General features: G+C 43.2%; 1 pseudogene; it reads right to left on the reverse strand.

Moving 5' to 3' along the window:
* LOC102184184 lies at window positions 5,386-5,919 on the reverse strand (annotated as a pseudogene).

Below are 16,159 nucleotides of genomic sequence, written 5' to 3' on the forward strand. Positions count from 1 at the left end.
AATGTGAAGAACTGACTTATTGGAAAAGACCCTGATGCTGGGAAAGACCCTGAGGGGGATGACAGAGGATGGGATGGTTGGATGGCATCACTGACTTGATGGACATGAGTTTGAGCAAGCTCCAGGAGTTGGTGATGGACAGGGAAGCCTGGCGTGCTGCAGTCCATGGGGTGGCAAAGAGTCGAAACTGAGCGACTGAGCAACTGAACTGAACTGACTGCTACCTAGCATCATTGTTGTTATTACCTCTGAACTTCAATGAGTGGCAGCAAAGCAAATTTAATTTTGAAAATATGCATATTTTATTAGGAAAATTAATAGTGTGGCCTATTATATAATTAGATATTTCTTTTTTTTTTTTACTTTATTTTACTTTACGATACTGTATTGGTTTTGCCATACATCAACATGAATCTGCCACAGGTGTACATGTGTTCCCAATCCTGAACCCCTCTCCCACCTCCCTCCCAGTACCATCTCTCTGGGTCATCCCAGTGCACCAGCCCCAAGCATCCTGTACCATCTCACACCAGTCAGAATGGCTGCGAACCAAAAGTCTACAAGCAATAAATGCTGGAGAGGGTGTGGAGAAAAGGAAACCCTCTTACACAGTTGGTGGGAATGCAAACTAGTACAGCCACTATGGAGAACAGTGTGGAGACTCCTTAAAAAACTGGAAATAGAACTGCCTTATGACCCAGCAATCCCACTACTGGGCATACACACTGAGGAAACCAGAATTGAAAGAGACACATGTACCCCAATGTTCATCGCAGCACTGTTTATAATAGCCAGGACATGGAAGCAACCTAGATAATTAGATATTTCTTATTTGACCCTAGTTCTGATATGACAACTGGGAGGAATGTTTGACCCATGGGTGCTGTTCAACACAATTTTTAATTTAATTGACTAGTATGTTGTCTTGAATTAATTAATATTCAAGATCCATCTCCTCTTTGCATCCTCTTCTTCACTTGCCCAGGAAGGAGGGATCTCCATGGACTGGTCAGATCTGTGAATACTATTGGACTGAAGAGTGGAGACACTTCGTATTAAGAGGTGAGAGGGGTAAGGAGGCCAGCGCTGATACCCAGCCCCGTCCTCACCTCCTGCCAGCTCACCTCCTCCTCACCATCCCACATGGCACCAGCCCTAACATAGGACTAGGTCAGCCTGGTGCCAGGCCCTGGAGACTAGTGTTTTCTTTCTACACTGCTCTGGATGGAGGGTTGGGTCAGCCTTTCTTCTTGATGTTAAGAACTGAGCAGGCTTCCCTGGTAGTACAGTGGTGGAGAATCTGCCTGCCAATGCAGGGGACAGCAGTTTGATCCCTGTTCTCGGAAGATCCTACATGCCTCGTGGTGACTAAGCTAGTAAGCACAGACGCAGCAGCTACTGAAGCCCATGCACCCAGGGTCCATGCTCCACAACAAGAGAAGCCACCACAATGACTAGCCCATGCATCACAGCTAGAGAGTAGCCCCTGCTTACTGCAACTAGAGAAAGCCTGCACAAATCAATGAAGACCCAGTGCAGCCAAAAATAAATAAATAATTTTTTTTAAAAAAGAATTAAGCCTTCAATCTTCACACTGAGGGACCACAGAGGCAAAGCAAGACCCACAGTCCGCTCCACCTCCACCGTGTGTGTGCGAAAGGGCCGGCCTGTGTCACCCAGGTCAGCGTGCCAGAGTCCTCTGCACTGGGAGGTGGTGCCAGTTCCCGTTTCATTGTTCATTTTCCTCAGGGTTCCTGGTGGCTCTGACAGTAAGGAATCTACCTGCAATGCAGGTGACATGAGTTCGATCCCTGGGTCAAGAAGATCCCCTGGAGAAGAAAATGGTCAACCCACTCCAGTATTCTTGCCTGGAAAGTTCCATGGACGAGCCTGGTGGGCTATAGTCCATAGGGTCACAAAGAGTCAGACACCACTGAGTGACTTCACGTCCACTTCACTTTCCTTGGGGGAGAAGAACAAGCCGAATTTGGGTTTTCCTGTCCTCTTGGCCAAACTTCACCTTCACACTATCTCTCATTAGGCTATATGACAGAATGAATAAACAGATGAGTATTTATACATTTATCACAGTGCCAACCTCAGGTAGCATATCCTCTGACTTCGGGGGCACACCAGGCACCCTCCAGCGCTCTCTTTTCACTTAGAGACTGACAGGACCGCAGGGTCCAGGTGACGCAGCTATAAGAAAGTGGTGACTCCGGCTCCCTGAGTGTCTGCGTGGAGGAGCCCCCTCCAGCCCACATGGCCCAGGGTTGGTTATCAGCACAGCATAGCTCAGACCATCCGGACTCTGTGGTTCAGGTGCGAAAGCAGCATGGCTTAATTTCAAAGACATGCTGCACACCGAGTATCAGTAATCGACATCAATCTCCTGAGAGTCAAACTGTCTAGTTTGTTTTAACTTCTTTACATATAAATATAGGTAGTTATTTGGCTGTGTCGGGTCTTAGTTGGGGCATGAGGGATCTTTCCTCGTGGCGCTCAGGGGTCTCTCTCTAGCTGTGGAGCACAGGCTTCAGAACGCATGGCCTCAGTAGTTAAAGCAAGCAGGCTTACTTTCTCAGCGGCACGTGGGGCTCTTGGTTCCCTGACCAGTGATCAAAACGTGCACTGGAAGGTGGATTCTTAGCCACCAGGCCACCAGGGAAGTCCCAAGGCTGTCCTAATTTCTTAAGTTACATTGTTCTAGGATCCTAGGGATCATGACTCCTGAAGAGATAGGTCCTAGCAATCAAAATAGAGCAGCCAGGAGAGAGGGGGAGAAAAGTGGATGTCACCAAAAAAAAGAGAAGCAACATAATAAAAATTATATTCTTGGAAGACATTTTTGTTGTAACATGAAGATATATTAGCGGAGGTAGTGACTTGAGGGACGGAGAACAAATAAGGCTAGGAATAAGAAAGATAGAGGGGGGAAAGGCCATAAAATGGTGGCACTATGAGAATCATGGAGGATGATGGGAAGGGGGCCCTGGAGACTCCAGCAGCCATGTGAACTTTGACTTTTCCTTTGCCCGCAGTCCTAGTGTCCCCAAATTACTTAGCTTCTCCGTATCTTCACTTTCCTTGCCATCCCCACAAACATAATCAAGCCTAATCATTTTAAGCAAAGCACCACCTTCCTCAGCTGATTAAAAAAAAAAAAAAAAAACTTGTAACTCATCATAGGTCCACATAGTCTTGGATCCTATCTCCTCCTCTTTTATTAAAAAATATATATTAGTGCACACTTTTTTGTTACATTAAAATCAGTAATGGTCTGACAATAAAAAGATTGCTTATGGAATACTGTTATATCCATCTTTACTTATAGGATGTTAAATCCTTAGAACTAAGGTTTTTTCCCAGAAAAAGATTCATGGAAACATCAATTGCTTTTCAGACTTGATAGTTGCTGCTTCAAAAGGTAATTTTACACATATACTAAATTTAAAAAAAAAAAACCCTTAGAACACAACGAATTGCTTTTATTTCGATATGCATCCACATTTTAGCATTTCATGGTCCTAAACAGAAAATTGAAAAACACAGCAATTTATCAGGAATTTCAGGGATCCACCATGCACACTGAGTTCTTCTTTCATCTATGCTGAGGAACACCAGTACCAAAATGAAAGTACGCACTGAATTCAAGGCTCTTTCTGTTCCAGTTGTCAGATTCCAAACCAGACCCAAATGGATTGCAAGTATGACCATACAAGAGCCCTGTTTAAAACATCTTCAATTTTTAAAAGCAAAAGCCATTACTGGAAAAGAAAACAACGCATTCAGAGGGATCATAAGTGCTTACGAGTGTCTTCTGTGGCCTTTCTTTGAGTTTAACCACCAAGGACTTTGAGAGCTGGCAGGTCTGAGTAACCCAGGTGACTATTCTTCTCATTTTATCAAAACCTGAGCATCAGCTGATGATCACAGCAGAGGGTGGCAGGGCTGAGAACCTAATATTCATTTCCCAGGCTGGTGGAGAGTAAATAAATGTGGTTTCAAAACTAAATGAGGGAGGTCAGAGACTCTTTCCAACCTTACCTGATGGCGTCCATCCAAAGCAAGGAGGTGTCATGGAAAGTGCTGGGTGGTGATATTGCCAAAAAGGAACTTGAGGAGGAGGAAGGAGAAGTCATCACCCCTCATAAAAGTTGGAGGAGAAGATATGGGGAAAGCTAGGAATTCCTGAAGGGAGCAGAGGGGGTAACAATCTATGCTTTGCCCAAGGGTGGTAGTAGAGAGTGGGGAAAAGGATGATGGCTTGGAAGGAGGAGCATCATTTAAGACAAAGAAAGAAACCAGGGATGCAGAAGAAGCAGCCACACACAACCAGAAGTAGTCGCACAGGCTATGACCTGAAATCACATCTACTCTAACAAGCCACCCCAAGCTGGAGGGCTGTTGGAGGGAGGGAAGGAAGTAGGGGAAGGGAAGGGAGAGAAGGCAGAGACCCTAGGCCAGATAATCAACAGCAAGGTGATGATGTCATGTGTCTTTTCACGGTTGAGTCAGATGTGCCTCACCAGTTATAACGAGAATCAGTGTAAATATACTTTCTTGATCCCAGAAGTTCAACTATGTGGAAAGTGGTTACACTTGACAGGATGATACGTTATGGCACAACTTAGGTATTTCAAATCGACAAAAAATTAGCATTGTTTGCAGTAACTTAAGTTAAAATGCCTTTGAATGGGGGTTTCCTTTCCAGTGGGCTTCCCTGGTGGCTTAGATGGTAAAGAATCTGCCTGCAGTGTAGAAGTGAAAGTGAAAGTGCGGTCGCTCAGTCGTGTCTGACTCTTTGCAACCCCGTGGACTGTAGCCCACCAGGCTCCTCCGTCCATGGGGTTCTCCAGGCAAGACTACTGGAGTGCGTTGCCATTTCCTTCTCCAGGGGATCTTCCCGACCCAGGCATCGAACCCAGGTCTCCTGCGTTGCAGGCAGACGCTTTAACCTCTGAGCCACCAGGGACCCAGGTTCAATCCCTGGGCCGGGACGATCCCTGGAGAAGGAAATAGCAGCCCACTCCAGTATTCTTGCCTGGAGAATTCCATGGACAGAGGAATTCTTGCCAGTACTTTGAGGTCTATAAGACTTGTCTAGAAAATTTACTACTATGGAAAATGTGTGTGCTCAGTCACTCAGTCATGTCTGACTTTTTGCGACCCTATGAACTGTAGCCCATCAAGCTCTTCTGCCCATGGAATTTTCCAGGCAAGAATACTGGAGTGGGTTGCCATTTCCTCCTCCAGGGGATCTTCCCAACCCAGGGATCAAACCTGCCTCTCTTGTATCTCCTGCATTGGCAGGTGGATTCTTTTCTACTAGCACCCCCTGTGGAAAATGGAGACTGCTTAAAATCAAATAGGGGTTGTAGGGGAGGGCCTGTGGTTTTTCTTTTTGATTAATTGCTGTAACACTGTCCTTCAAGGGGCTGAGGGAGTTTCACATTTTCTTTAGATATCATTAGATGCTGAGGCTCTTGCAGGACAACTTTGATGCTCTATGAATTCTTCCATTTTGCTAGCAGGGATATGACTCTTGGGTCCACCACTCCATTAGAAATATTAACTCCATTCATATTTTTGCTATAAATCTTACAAAAGGGATAGTGCTTTGGGTATTTATGTCCACATTCTATTTTAAGGCTGTATATTCAGTTTTCATAAAGAGTCTGAGCTCATAGTGGCTGCCATCTTGCATTGCTGTTGCTCTCTCCTCCTCTTTACTGGAGATTCTGAGAGCTTTCAACTTTCTATTTTGACAGATTCTGCTAACAGAGGTGAATAATAGTAGCAAGGGAAAGCTCCTGTCTGAGGGGAAAAAAAATTTCCAACATAGAGAAATGCCTGTCTTTTCCCTCAAACCATTTCTTCTGGTACCTGGGTGGGAATAATATATGGAGTCTGAATCATAGGTCCAGCTGACTTCAATAAAGACAGGAATACTTTCAGAATTGAAGCCACATGTTATAATGGTGGAGGAAAAAAGGGTAAGAAGTGACTCCCTCCAGACTTTGTGAAGCCTGCATGTTTACCACCAGATTTAATTTACTGATACATGAGAAAGAAACTTCTATAATATCTCTTCAAAGTATTCTTATCTTCAGTTTTCAGTTATTCATGGATAAGTCTAATTTTTATGAGTACCATGGGGCTTCCTACTTTCCCCACTCTTTATTGAGGAAGGGAGTGAAATATATACACTGACCTTTCATATCGCACAGTTAATAGAAAGCAAAAAAGCATAAACCCAGATCTCTCTGACTCTGAGCCTAAGCTCTTTCCACAGAGCTGCTCTGCCTAGCATTTTGATAAGCAAAGAACAGCACACCTGAGGTCAGCACAAAGTACCAAAAGTAGGGAAATCTCCTGGGGTTAGTGAGTAGCTTTTCTAAAGCTATATTCTATTATAAAAACAAAGGGGAAACTGTCCTAAATGAAATTCTTTCAGATATAAGTAAGAGAATTTCAACTCAAACTCGATTTAGCAAAAGGAAACTAATTACTTCAATGAACTGGTTAGTGTAGGGATTTGCCACCTTCTGCACATATGAATCAAGGGACTTAATGCTCTGTCTTGCATCTTCTCTATCTTTAGCTCTGTCTCTTTGTTCTGCACCCATTGGGCTGATTCCATTTGCTCCTACAGCAGTAAATCTTTCTCCATTAGGCAAAGGAAGATGGTCCTTCAGTTCAGTTCAGTTCAGTTTAGTCGCTCAGTCGTGTCTGACTCTTTGCGACCCCAAGAATCGCAGCACGCCAGGCCTCTCTGTCCATCACCAACTCCCGGAGTTCACTCAGACTCACATCCATCGAGTCAGTGATGCCATCCAGTCATCTGATCCTCTGTCATCCCCTTTTCCTCCTGCCCCCAATCCCTCCCAGCATCAAAGTCTTTTCCAATGAGTCAACACTTCACATGAGGTGGCCAAAGTACTGGAGTTTCAGCCTCAGCATCAGTCCTTCCAACGTACACCCAGGACTGATCTCCTTCAGGATGGACTGATTGGATCTCCTTGCAGTCCAAGGGACTCTCAAGAGTCTTCTCCAACACCACAGTTCAAAAGCATCAATTCTTCTGCGCTCAGCCTTCTTCACAGTCCAACTTTCACATCCATACATGACCACTGGAAAAACCATAGCCTTGACTACACGGACCTTAGTTGGCAAAGTAATGTCTTGCTTTTGAATATGCTACCTCGGTTAGTCATAACTTTTCTTCCAAGGAGTAAGCATCTTTTAATTTCATGGCTGCAGTCACCATCTGCAATGATTTTGGAGCCCCAAAACATAAAGTCTCCAGCAAAGCGCAGCTGCTGCTCCTTACCTTGGATGAGGGGTATCTCATCACCACTGCCCTTCCTGACCTTCAACGTGGGATGGCTCCTCTAGGCCCTCCTGCGCCCACGCAGCCACCGCTCCTTGTGCGTGGGGTTGCTCCTCCCGGCCACAGCCCCTGACCGCGGGCGCAGGGTTGCTCTTCCCAGCCGCCGCCCCTGGCCTCGGACGCGGGGTAGCTCCTCTCGGCCGTTCCTGCACCATCACAGCCTGGCACTCTCTGCCACTTCCCCTGACCTCGGATGTGGGGTAGCTCCTCTCGGCTGCACTTAGTGCGCCGGTCACAGCCGCCTGCGCATAGTCTCCCAGCCTAACACACTTAGACAAAAGAGCATCCCTTTGTCTCATATCTAGGTATCAGTCCCAAAGAAGACCATGATTGACACTATCTGCCTCTGGAACAATCACTATTGCTATGAAATAAGGGACCAAGACTGGCCAGCCAGGGTGGGTGAGTAGGAATGGAGTAAAGGAAGAGAGGTATACTTCCATTAGAATGTAGTGGGGGAAGATGGTTTCCAAAAGAAAGAGCATATGAGCAGGAAAAACATCATATATTCACTCTAGGAGTCACTAAATATTTTTGAGCAAGGGAGTAACACAATTAAACAAGAAATAAATAAATAAAAATAAACATGAATGCCCTGAACAGATGAATGGGTGGGTAAAAAGGAGGCAGCTTTTAGAATAATCAGGAAGAGAGTAATGAAAGGCTTAGCCAGAGGGATTGTTCAGTTCAGTTCAGTCGCTCAGTCGTGTCCAACTCTTTGCGAACCCATGAATCGCAGCACGCCAAACCTCCCTGTCCATCACCAACTCCAGAAGTTCACTCAGACTCACATTCAGCGAGTCAGTGATGCCATCCAGCCATCTCATCCTCGGTCGTCCCCTTCTTCTCCTGCCCCCAATCCCTCCCAGCATCAAAGTCTTTTCCAATGAGTCAACTCTTCCCATGAGGTGGCCAAAGTACTGGAGTTTCAGCTTTAGCATCATTTCTTTCAAAGAAATCGCAGGGTTGATCTCCTTCAGAATGGACTGGTTGAATCTCCTTGCAGTCCAAGGGACTCTCAAGAGTCTTCTCCAACAACACAGTTCAAAAGCATCAATTCTTCACTGCTCAGCCTTCTCCACATTCCAACTCTCACATCCATACATGACCACTGGAAAAACCATAGCCTTGACTAGACGGACCTTAGTTGGCAAAGTAATGTCTTGCTTTTGAATATGCTACCTCGGTTAGTCATAACTTTTCTTCCAAGGAGTAAGCGTCTTTTAATTTCATGGCTGCAGTCACCATCTGCAGTGATTTTGGAACCCAAAGAAATAAAGTATGACACTGTTGCCACTGTTTCTCCATCCATTTCCCATGGAGTGATGGGACCGGATGCCATGATCTTTGTTTTCTGAGTGTTGAGCTTTAAGCCAACTTGTTCATTCTCCTCTTTCACTTTCATCAAGAGGCTTTTTAGCTCCTCTTCACTTTCTGCCATAAGGGTGGTGTCATCTGCATATCTGAGGTTATTGATATTTCTCCCGGCAATCTTGATTCCAGCTTGTGCTTCTTCCAGTCCAGCGTTTCTCATGATGTACTCTGCATATAAGTTAAATAAGCAGGGTGACAATATACAGCCTTGACGCACTCCTTTTCCTATTTGGAACCAGTCTGTTGTTCCATGCCCAGTTCTAACTGTTGCTTCCTGACCTGCATACAAATTTTTCAAGAGGCAGGTTAGCTGGTCTGGTATTCCCATCTCTTTCAGAATTTTCCACACTTTAATGTGATCCACACAGTCAAAGGCTCTGGCATAGTCAATAAAGCAGAAATAGATGTTTTTCTGGAACTCTCTTGCTTTTTCCATGATCCAGCAGATGTTAGCAATTTGACCTCTGGTTCCTCTGCTTTTTCTAAAACCAGCTTGAACATCAGGGAGTTCACGGTTCACGTATTGCTGAAGCCTGGTTTGGAGAATTTTGAGCATGACTTTACTAGTGTGTGAGATGAGTGCAATTGTGAGGTAGTTTGAGCATTCTTTGGCATTGCCATTCTTTGGGACTGGAATGAAAACTGGCCTTTTCCAGTCCTGTGACCACTGCTGAGTTTTCCAAATTTGGTGGCATATTGAGTGCACCACTTTCACAGCATCATCTTTCAGGATTTGAAATAGCTCAACTGGAATTCCATCACCTCCACTAGCTTTGTTCGTAGTGATGCTTCGAAGGCCCACTTGACTTCATATTCCAAGATGTCTGGCTCTAGATGAGTGATCACACCATCGTGATTATCCAGGTTGTGAAGACCCTTTTTGTACAGTTCTTCTGTGTATTCTTGCCATTTCTTCTTAATATCTTCTGCTTCTATTAGGTCCTACCATTTCTGTCCTTTATCGAGCCCATCTTTGCATGAAATGTCCCCTTGGTATCTCTAGTCTTTCCCATTTTGTTGTTTTCCTCTATTTCTTTGCATTAATCACTGAATAAGGCTTTCTTATCTCTTCTTGCTATTCTGTGGAACTCTGCATTCAGATGCTTATATCTTTCCTTTTCTCCTTGGCTTTTTGTTTCTCTTCTTTTCACAGGTATTTGTAAGGCTTCCACAGACAGCCATTTTGCTTTTTTGCATTTCTTTTATATGGGGATGGTCTTGATCCCTGTCTCCTGTACAATGTCATGAACCTCCGTCCATAGTTCATCAGGCACTCAATCTATCAGATCTAGTCCCTTAAATCTATTTCTTACTTCCACCGTATAATCATAAAGGATTTGAATTAGGTCATACCTGAATGGTCTAGCGGTTTTCCCTGCTTTCTTCAATTTAAGTCTGAATTTGGCAATAAGGAGTTCATGATCTGAGCCACAGTCAGCTCCTGGTCTTGTTTTTGTTGACTGTATAGAGCTTCTCCATCTTTTGCTGCAGAGAATATAATCAGTCTGATTTCGGTGTTGACCATCTGGTGATGTCCATGTGTAGAGTCTTCTCTTGTGTTGTTGGAAGAGGGTGTTTGCTATGACCAGTGCATTCTCTTGGCAAAATTCTATTAGTCTTTGCCCTGCTTCATTCTGTATTCCAAGGCCAAATTTGCCTGTTACTCCAGGTATCTCTTGACTTCCTATTTTTGCATTCCAGTCCCCTATAATGAAAAGGACATCTTTTTTGGGTGTTAGTTCTAGAAGGTCTTGTAGGTCTTCATAGAACTGTTCAACTTCAGCTTCTTCAGTGTGACTGGTTGGGGCATAGACTTGGATTACTCTGATATTGAATGGCTTGCCTGGAAAGGAACAGAGATCATTCTGTCATTTTTGAGACTGCATCCAAGTACTGCATTTCGGACTCTTCTGTTGACCATGATGGCTACTCCATTTCTTCTAAGGGATTCCTGCCCACAGTAGTAGATAATGGTCATCTGAGTTAAATTCACCCATTCCAGTCCATTTTAGTTCACTGATTCCTAGAATGTCGACATTCATGCTTGCCATCTCCTGTTTGACCACTTCCAATTTGCCTTGATTCATGGACCTGACATTCCAGGTTCCTGTGCAATATTGCTCTTTACAGCATCGGACCTTGCTTCTGTCACCAGTCACATCCACAGCTGGGTATTGTTTTTGCTTTGGCTCCATCCCTTCATTCTTTCTGGAGTTATTTCTCCACTGACCTCCAGTAGCATATTGGGCACCTCCTGACCTGGGGAGTACCTCTTTCAGTATCCTATCATTTTGCCTTTTCATACTGTTCATGGGGTTCTCAAGGCAAGAATACTGAAGTGGCTTGCCATTCCCTTCTCCAGTGGACCACATTCTGTCAGACCTCTCCACCATGACCTGCCTGTCTTGGGTTGCCCCGCAGGCATGGCTTGATTTCATTGAGTTAGACAAGGCTGTGGTCCTAGTGTGATTAGACTGACTAGATTTCTGTGAGTATGGTTTCAGTGTGTCTGCCCTCTGATACCCTCTTGCAACACCTACCATCTTATTTGGGTTTCTCTTACCTTGGGCGTGGGGTATCTCTTCACGGTTGCTCCAGAAAAGCACAGCCACTGCTCCTTACCTTGGGTGAGGCTTATCTCCTCCCTCTGCCCTTCCTGACCTTCAACGTGGGATGGCTCCTCTAGGCCCTCCTGCGCCCAGACAGCCACCACTCCTTGGCATGGGGTTGCTCCTTCCGGCCGCCGCCCAGGCCTCAGTCGCCGCCCTTGGCCTCAGATGCAGGGTGGCTCCTCTCAGTCATTCCTGCACCGTCACAGCCTGGCACTCTAGGCCGCCGCCCCTGACCTCGGACGTGGGGTAGCTCTCAGCTGCACTTAGTGCGCTGGCAGCTGCCGCCGCCTGTGCTTAGTAATAGTACACAATAAAAAATGCCAACCCCATTTCTACTTCCAGTTGTGAGGGAATAACAGTCTAGACTAACCTCTCATCACAAACAATTGGGAAACTATACAAAATATATTTTCAGATATTGGACAACAGGCAATAAAACACTGTGATCCCTGAGAGAAGGGAAGTAAACAAAGTAAATTCCATGATCACCCTGACTTCCTGTCTGGAGTCAATTTCCGGATTGTGGTGAAGGGAAGGGGAACCTATATAGAGAACAGAGGGTATTATTGAATTGAGGAGTCAGCCATCAGCATTTGAGAGAGCTGAGTTATCTAAAATTGTAGGGCAGAATGTCAAGAAAGAGGAAACTATCACAAAATGAGTTCTAAATACCTGCACAGAAATTCCCTTGATTCTTTGTTCAAATAACAACCTATATATAGTGAAACTCAATAAAGCTGGGCAAAGGATAAACTCTGGGGAAAGAATAATTATTAAAGAGCTATAGGCTAAATAATTTGCAGAGCTCACTTTGGACCTGGAATCATTCAAGTTCTCACCAGCAATAGTGGAGAGACCTTACTGAATCACAGAACCTTTCAGTTCAGTTCAGGAGCTCAGTCGTGTCTGACTCTTTGTGATCCCATGGATCTCAGCACACCAGGCCTCCCTTTCCATCACCAACTCCCGGAATTCACTCAGACTCACATCCATCGAGTCAGTAATGCCATCCAGCCATCTCATCCTCTGTCGTCCCCTTCTCCTCCTGCCCCCAATTCCTCCCAGCATCAGAGCCTTTTCCAGTGAGTCACCTCTTCGCATGAGATGGCCAAAGTACTGGAGTTTCAGCTTTAGCATCATTCCTTCCAAAGAAATAGTAGAAGGCAAAAAAAAAAAAAAAAAAAAGTGTCTTAGTAGTGGAGCTAAACTAACCCTGGAGGAAAGGTCACTCTTAAGTCACCCTTAAATAGTTTAAAAACAAGCATCGAAAGAATCAAGCTAACCTGGAGTAACTTAACTGCCTTCCAGAAAAAAGTCCAAAACTCTTTAAGAGATTACAGAAAATGCACCACTCAGTGCATAATATGCAACATCTAGCATTCAATAAAAAATTACTAGACATCTGTAGGAATGTGATCCATAATGAAGAAAAAAATCAATAGAATCATATGTATAAATGATAAAAATTACATATTTAACAAGTTCCTAAAACAATTCTTAAAAATACATTCAAAGTGCTAACTAGTTAAAGAAAAACATTAACGTTGTGAGAACTGAGTGGAAATTATAAAAAAAGAATCAAATGGACCTACCAAACATGAAAAATACCAATCACAAGAAGAAAAAACTTCACTGGATGGAAATAAATGCATATTAGACACTGCAGAAGAAAAGAACAATGAAGTTGAAACCATAACAATAGAAACAGAAATGGTAAATATTAAAGGCTTTTTTCTCATTCTTAAAATTTCTTTAAAGGTAATTGTTTGTGGAGAAGGACATGACAACCCACTCCAGTATTCTTGCCTGGAGAACCCCATGGACTGAGGAGTCTGGTGGGCTACAGTCCATGCGGTTGCAAAGAGTCAGACATGACTGAAGCAACTTAGCATGCATTCACAAAAATAAATAAATAAAGGTAATTGTTTGAACCAAAAATAACAATATATTTGGGGATTTATAACATATATAGAGGTAAAATATCTGTGCAAAGAATGGGAGGAGGAGAAGGAAGTATAGCGTTGTAAGATTCTTATATTGCACATAAGTCTGCAATGTTACTTTTGTTAATTTAATTTTAAATACTAAAACATCCACATAAAAAATATCTAAGAGATATCCCTGGTGGTCCAGTGACTAAGGCTGCACACTGCCAGTGCAGGAAGCCCAGGTTCAATCCGTTGTCAAGGAACTAGATTCCACATGCCACAACTAAGAGCTTGCATGCCATAACTAAAGATCCCACATGCCACAAGTTTAAAAAGATCCCACATGTGCGGGCGTGCGTGCATGCTAAGTCACTTCAGCCATGTCTTTGCAACTCTTCACAACCTATGGAGGTAGCCCAAGCTCCTCTATCCATGGTACTCTCCAGGCAAGAATATTGGGGTGGGTTGCCATTTCCCTCTCCAGCAGACCTTCCTGACCCAGTGATTGATCCCAGGTCTCCTGCACTGCAAGCAGATTATTTACCATCTGAGCTACCAGAGAAGCCCAAAAGATCCCACATGCTGCAACAAAGATCCAGGAAAGCCAAATGAATAAATAAATAACTTTTTTAATATTTAAAAGATGTTTAGCTAATTAGCCAATAGTAGAATAAAATGGAATGTTAGAAGACAATCCAAAAGAAGTCAAGAAGGGAGGGGAGAAGGAATAAAAAGTAGATAAGAAAAACAGAAAATAAATATCAAGCTGATAGACTGAAATCCAGTTTTTTTAATTACTACATTAAATTTAAACAGTCTAAGCATTTCAATTAAAGGCAGTTTGCCAAATTGGATTTAAAAAACAAAAACAAAGAAAAATATAATTCAACTATGTGATGAATTCAAGAAACTCACTTTAAATACTAAAATACAAAATGTAAGTGTAAAAAGTATAGTAAAATACATATAGTGTAAACAATAATAATAATACAGTTAGAATGGCTTTGTTAATATCAAACAAAGTAAACATCAGATCAAAGACTATTGCCAGGGAAAGGAATATTTCCTAATGATAAAGAGTCAATCTATCAAGAATATGTAATAATACTCAAATTAAGCGCAAACTGATAATAGAGCTTTAAAATATATGTAGCAATAACTAATGAGATTAAAAACAGAATAACCCATGATTACTACTGGGTATTTCAACACAGCTTTTCTCCATAATTAATAGAACTTGACAGTAAATCAATAGGGCCACAGAACACTTAACACTTTCAATCAGCTTGACATAGTTGACATTTATAGGGGAAAACAATAGAATGGGGAAGACTAGAGACCTCTTCAAGAAAACTAGAGAGATCAAGGGAATATTTCATGCAAAGATGGTCACAATAAAGGACAGAAATGATAAGGACCTAACAGAAGAGAAGAGATTTAAAAAGAGATGATGGCAAAAATACACAGAAGAACTATACAAAAAAGATCTTCATGACCCAGATAAACACAATGGTGTGTTCACTCACCTAGAGACAGACATCCTGGAGTCTGAATTCAAGTGGGTCTTAGGAAACATCACTACGAACAAAGGTAGTGGAGGTGATGGAATTCCAGCTTAGCTATTTAAACCCTAAAAGATGATGCTATTAAAGTGTTGGACTCAATATGCCAGAAAATTTGGAAAATTCAGCAGTGGACACAAGACTGGAAAAGGTAAGTTTTCATTTCAATCTCAAAGAAGGGCAATGCCAAAGAAGGTTCAAACTAGCCCACAGTTGTGCTCATTTCTCATGCTAGTAAAGTTATGTTTAAAATCCTTCAAACTAGCTAGGCTTCAGATTCGTGAAACAAGAACTTCCAGATGTGCAAGCTGGGTTTAGAAAAAGCAGAGGAACCAGAGATCAAATTGCCAGCATGTATTGGATCAGAGAAAGCAAAGGAATTCCAGAAAAACATCTACTTCTGCTTCTTTGACAACACCAAAGCCTTTGACTGTGTGGATCACAACAACCTGTGGGAAATTCTTAAAGAGATGGGAATACCAGACCACCTTACCTGTCTCCTGAGAAACCTGTATGGAGGTCAAGAAGCAACAGAATCTTACGTGGAACAACTGACTGGTTCAAATTTTGGAAAGGCGTATGACAAGACTGTATATTGTCACCCTGTTTATTTAATTTCTATGCAGACTTGTTGGTCAGTCACTCAGTCACGTCCAACTCTATGCGACCCCATGGACTGCAGCATGCCAGGCTTCCCAGTCTTTCACTATCTCCCAGAGTTTGTTCAAACTCACTTCCTCTGAGTCAGTGATGCCATCCAACAATCTCACCCTCTGTCTCCTCTTTCTCCTCCTGCCTTCAATCTTTCCCAGCATTAGGATATTTTCTAATGAATCAGCTCTTTGCATCAGGTGGCCTAAGTATAGGAACTTTAGCTTTAGCATCAGTCTTTCCAATGAATGTTTAAGGTTGATTTCGTTTAAGATTAACTGGTTTGACTTTTGTGGGCAAAATGATGTCTCTGCTTTTTAATATTCTATATAGATTTGTCATAGTTTTCCTTCCAAGAAGCAAGCGTCTTTTAATTTCAAGGCTATAGTCACTGTCCTCAGAGATTTGGGAGCCAAATAAAATAAAATCTACCACTGCATCCATGTTTTCCCTTTCTATTTGCCGTGAAGTGGTGGAACTGGATACCAGTTTTCTGAATGTTAAGTTTTAAGCCAGCTTTTCACTCCCCTTTTTCACCCTGATCAAGAGAATCTTTGAGAATCTGGAGTGGCGGCTGTGCTGTGCTGGAGCGGCTGTGAAGAGATACCCCATGTCCAAGGGCAAAGGAGAAGCCCCAGC

This window comes from Capra hircus, chromosome 18 (assembly GCF_001704415.2).
Source record: "Capra hircus breed San Clemente chromosome 18, ASM170441v1, whole genome shotgun sequence".
NCBI classification, from domain to species: domain Eukaryota; kingdom Metazoa; phylum Chordata; class Mammalia; order Artiodactyla; family Bovidae; genus Capra; species Capra hircus.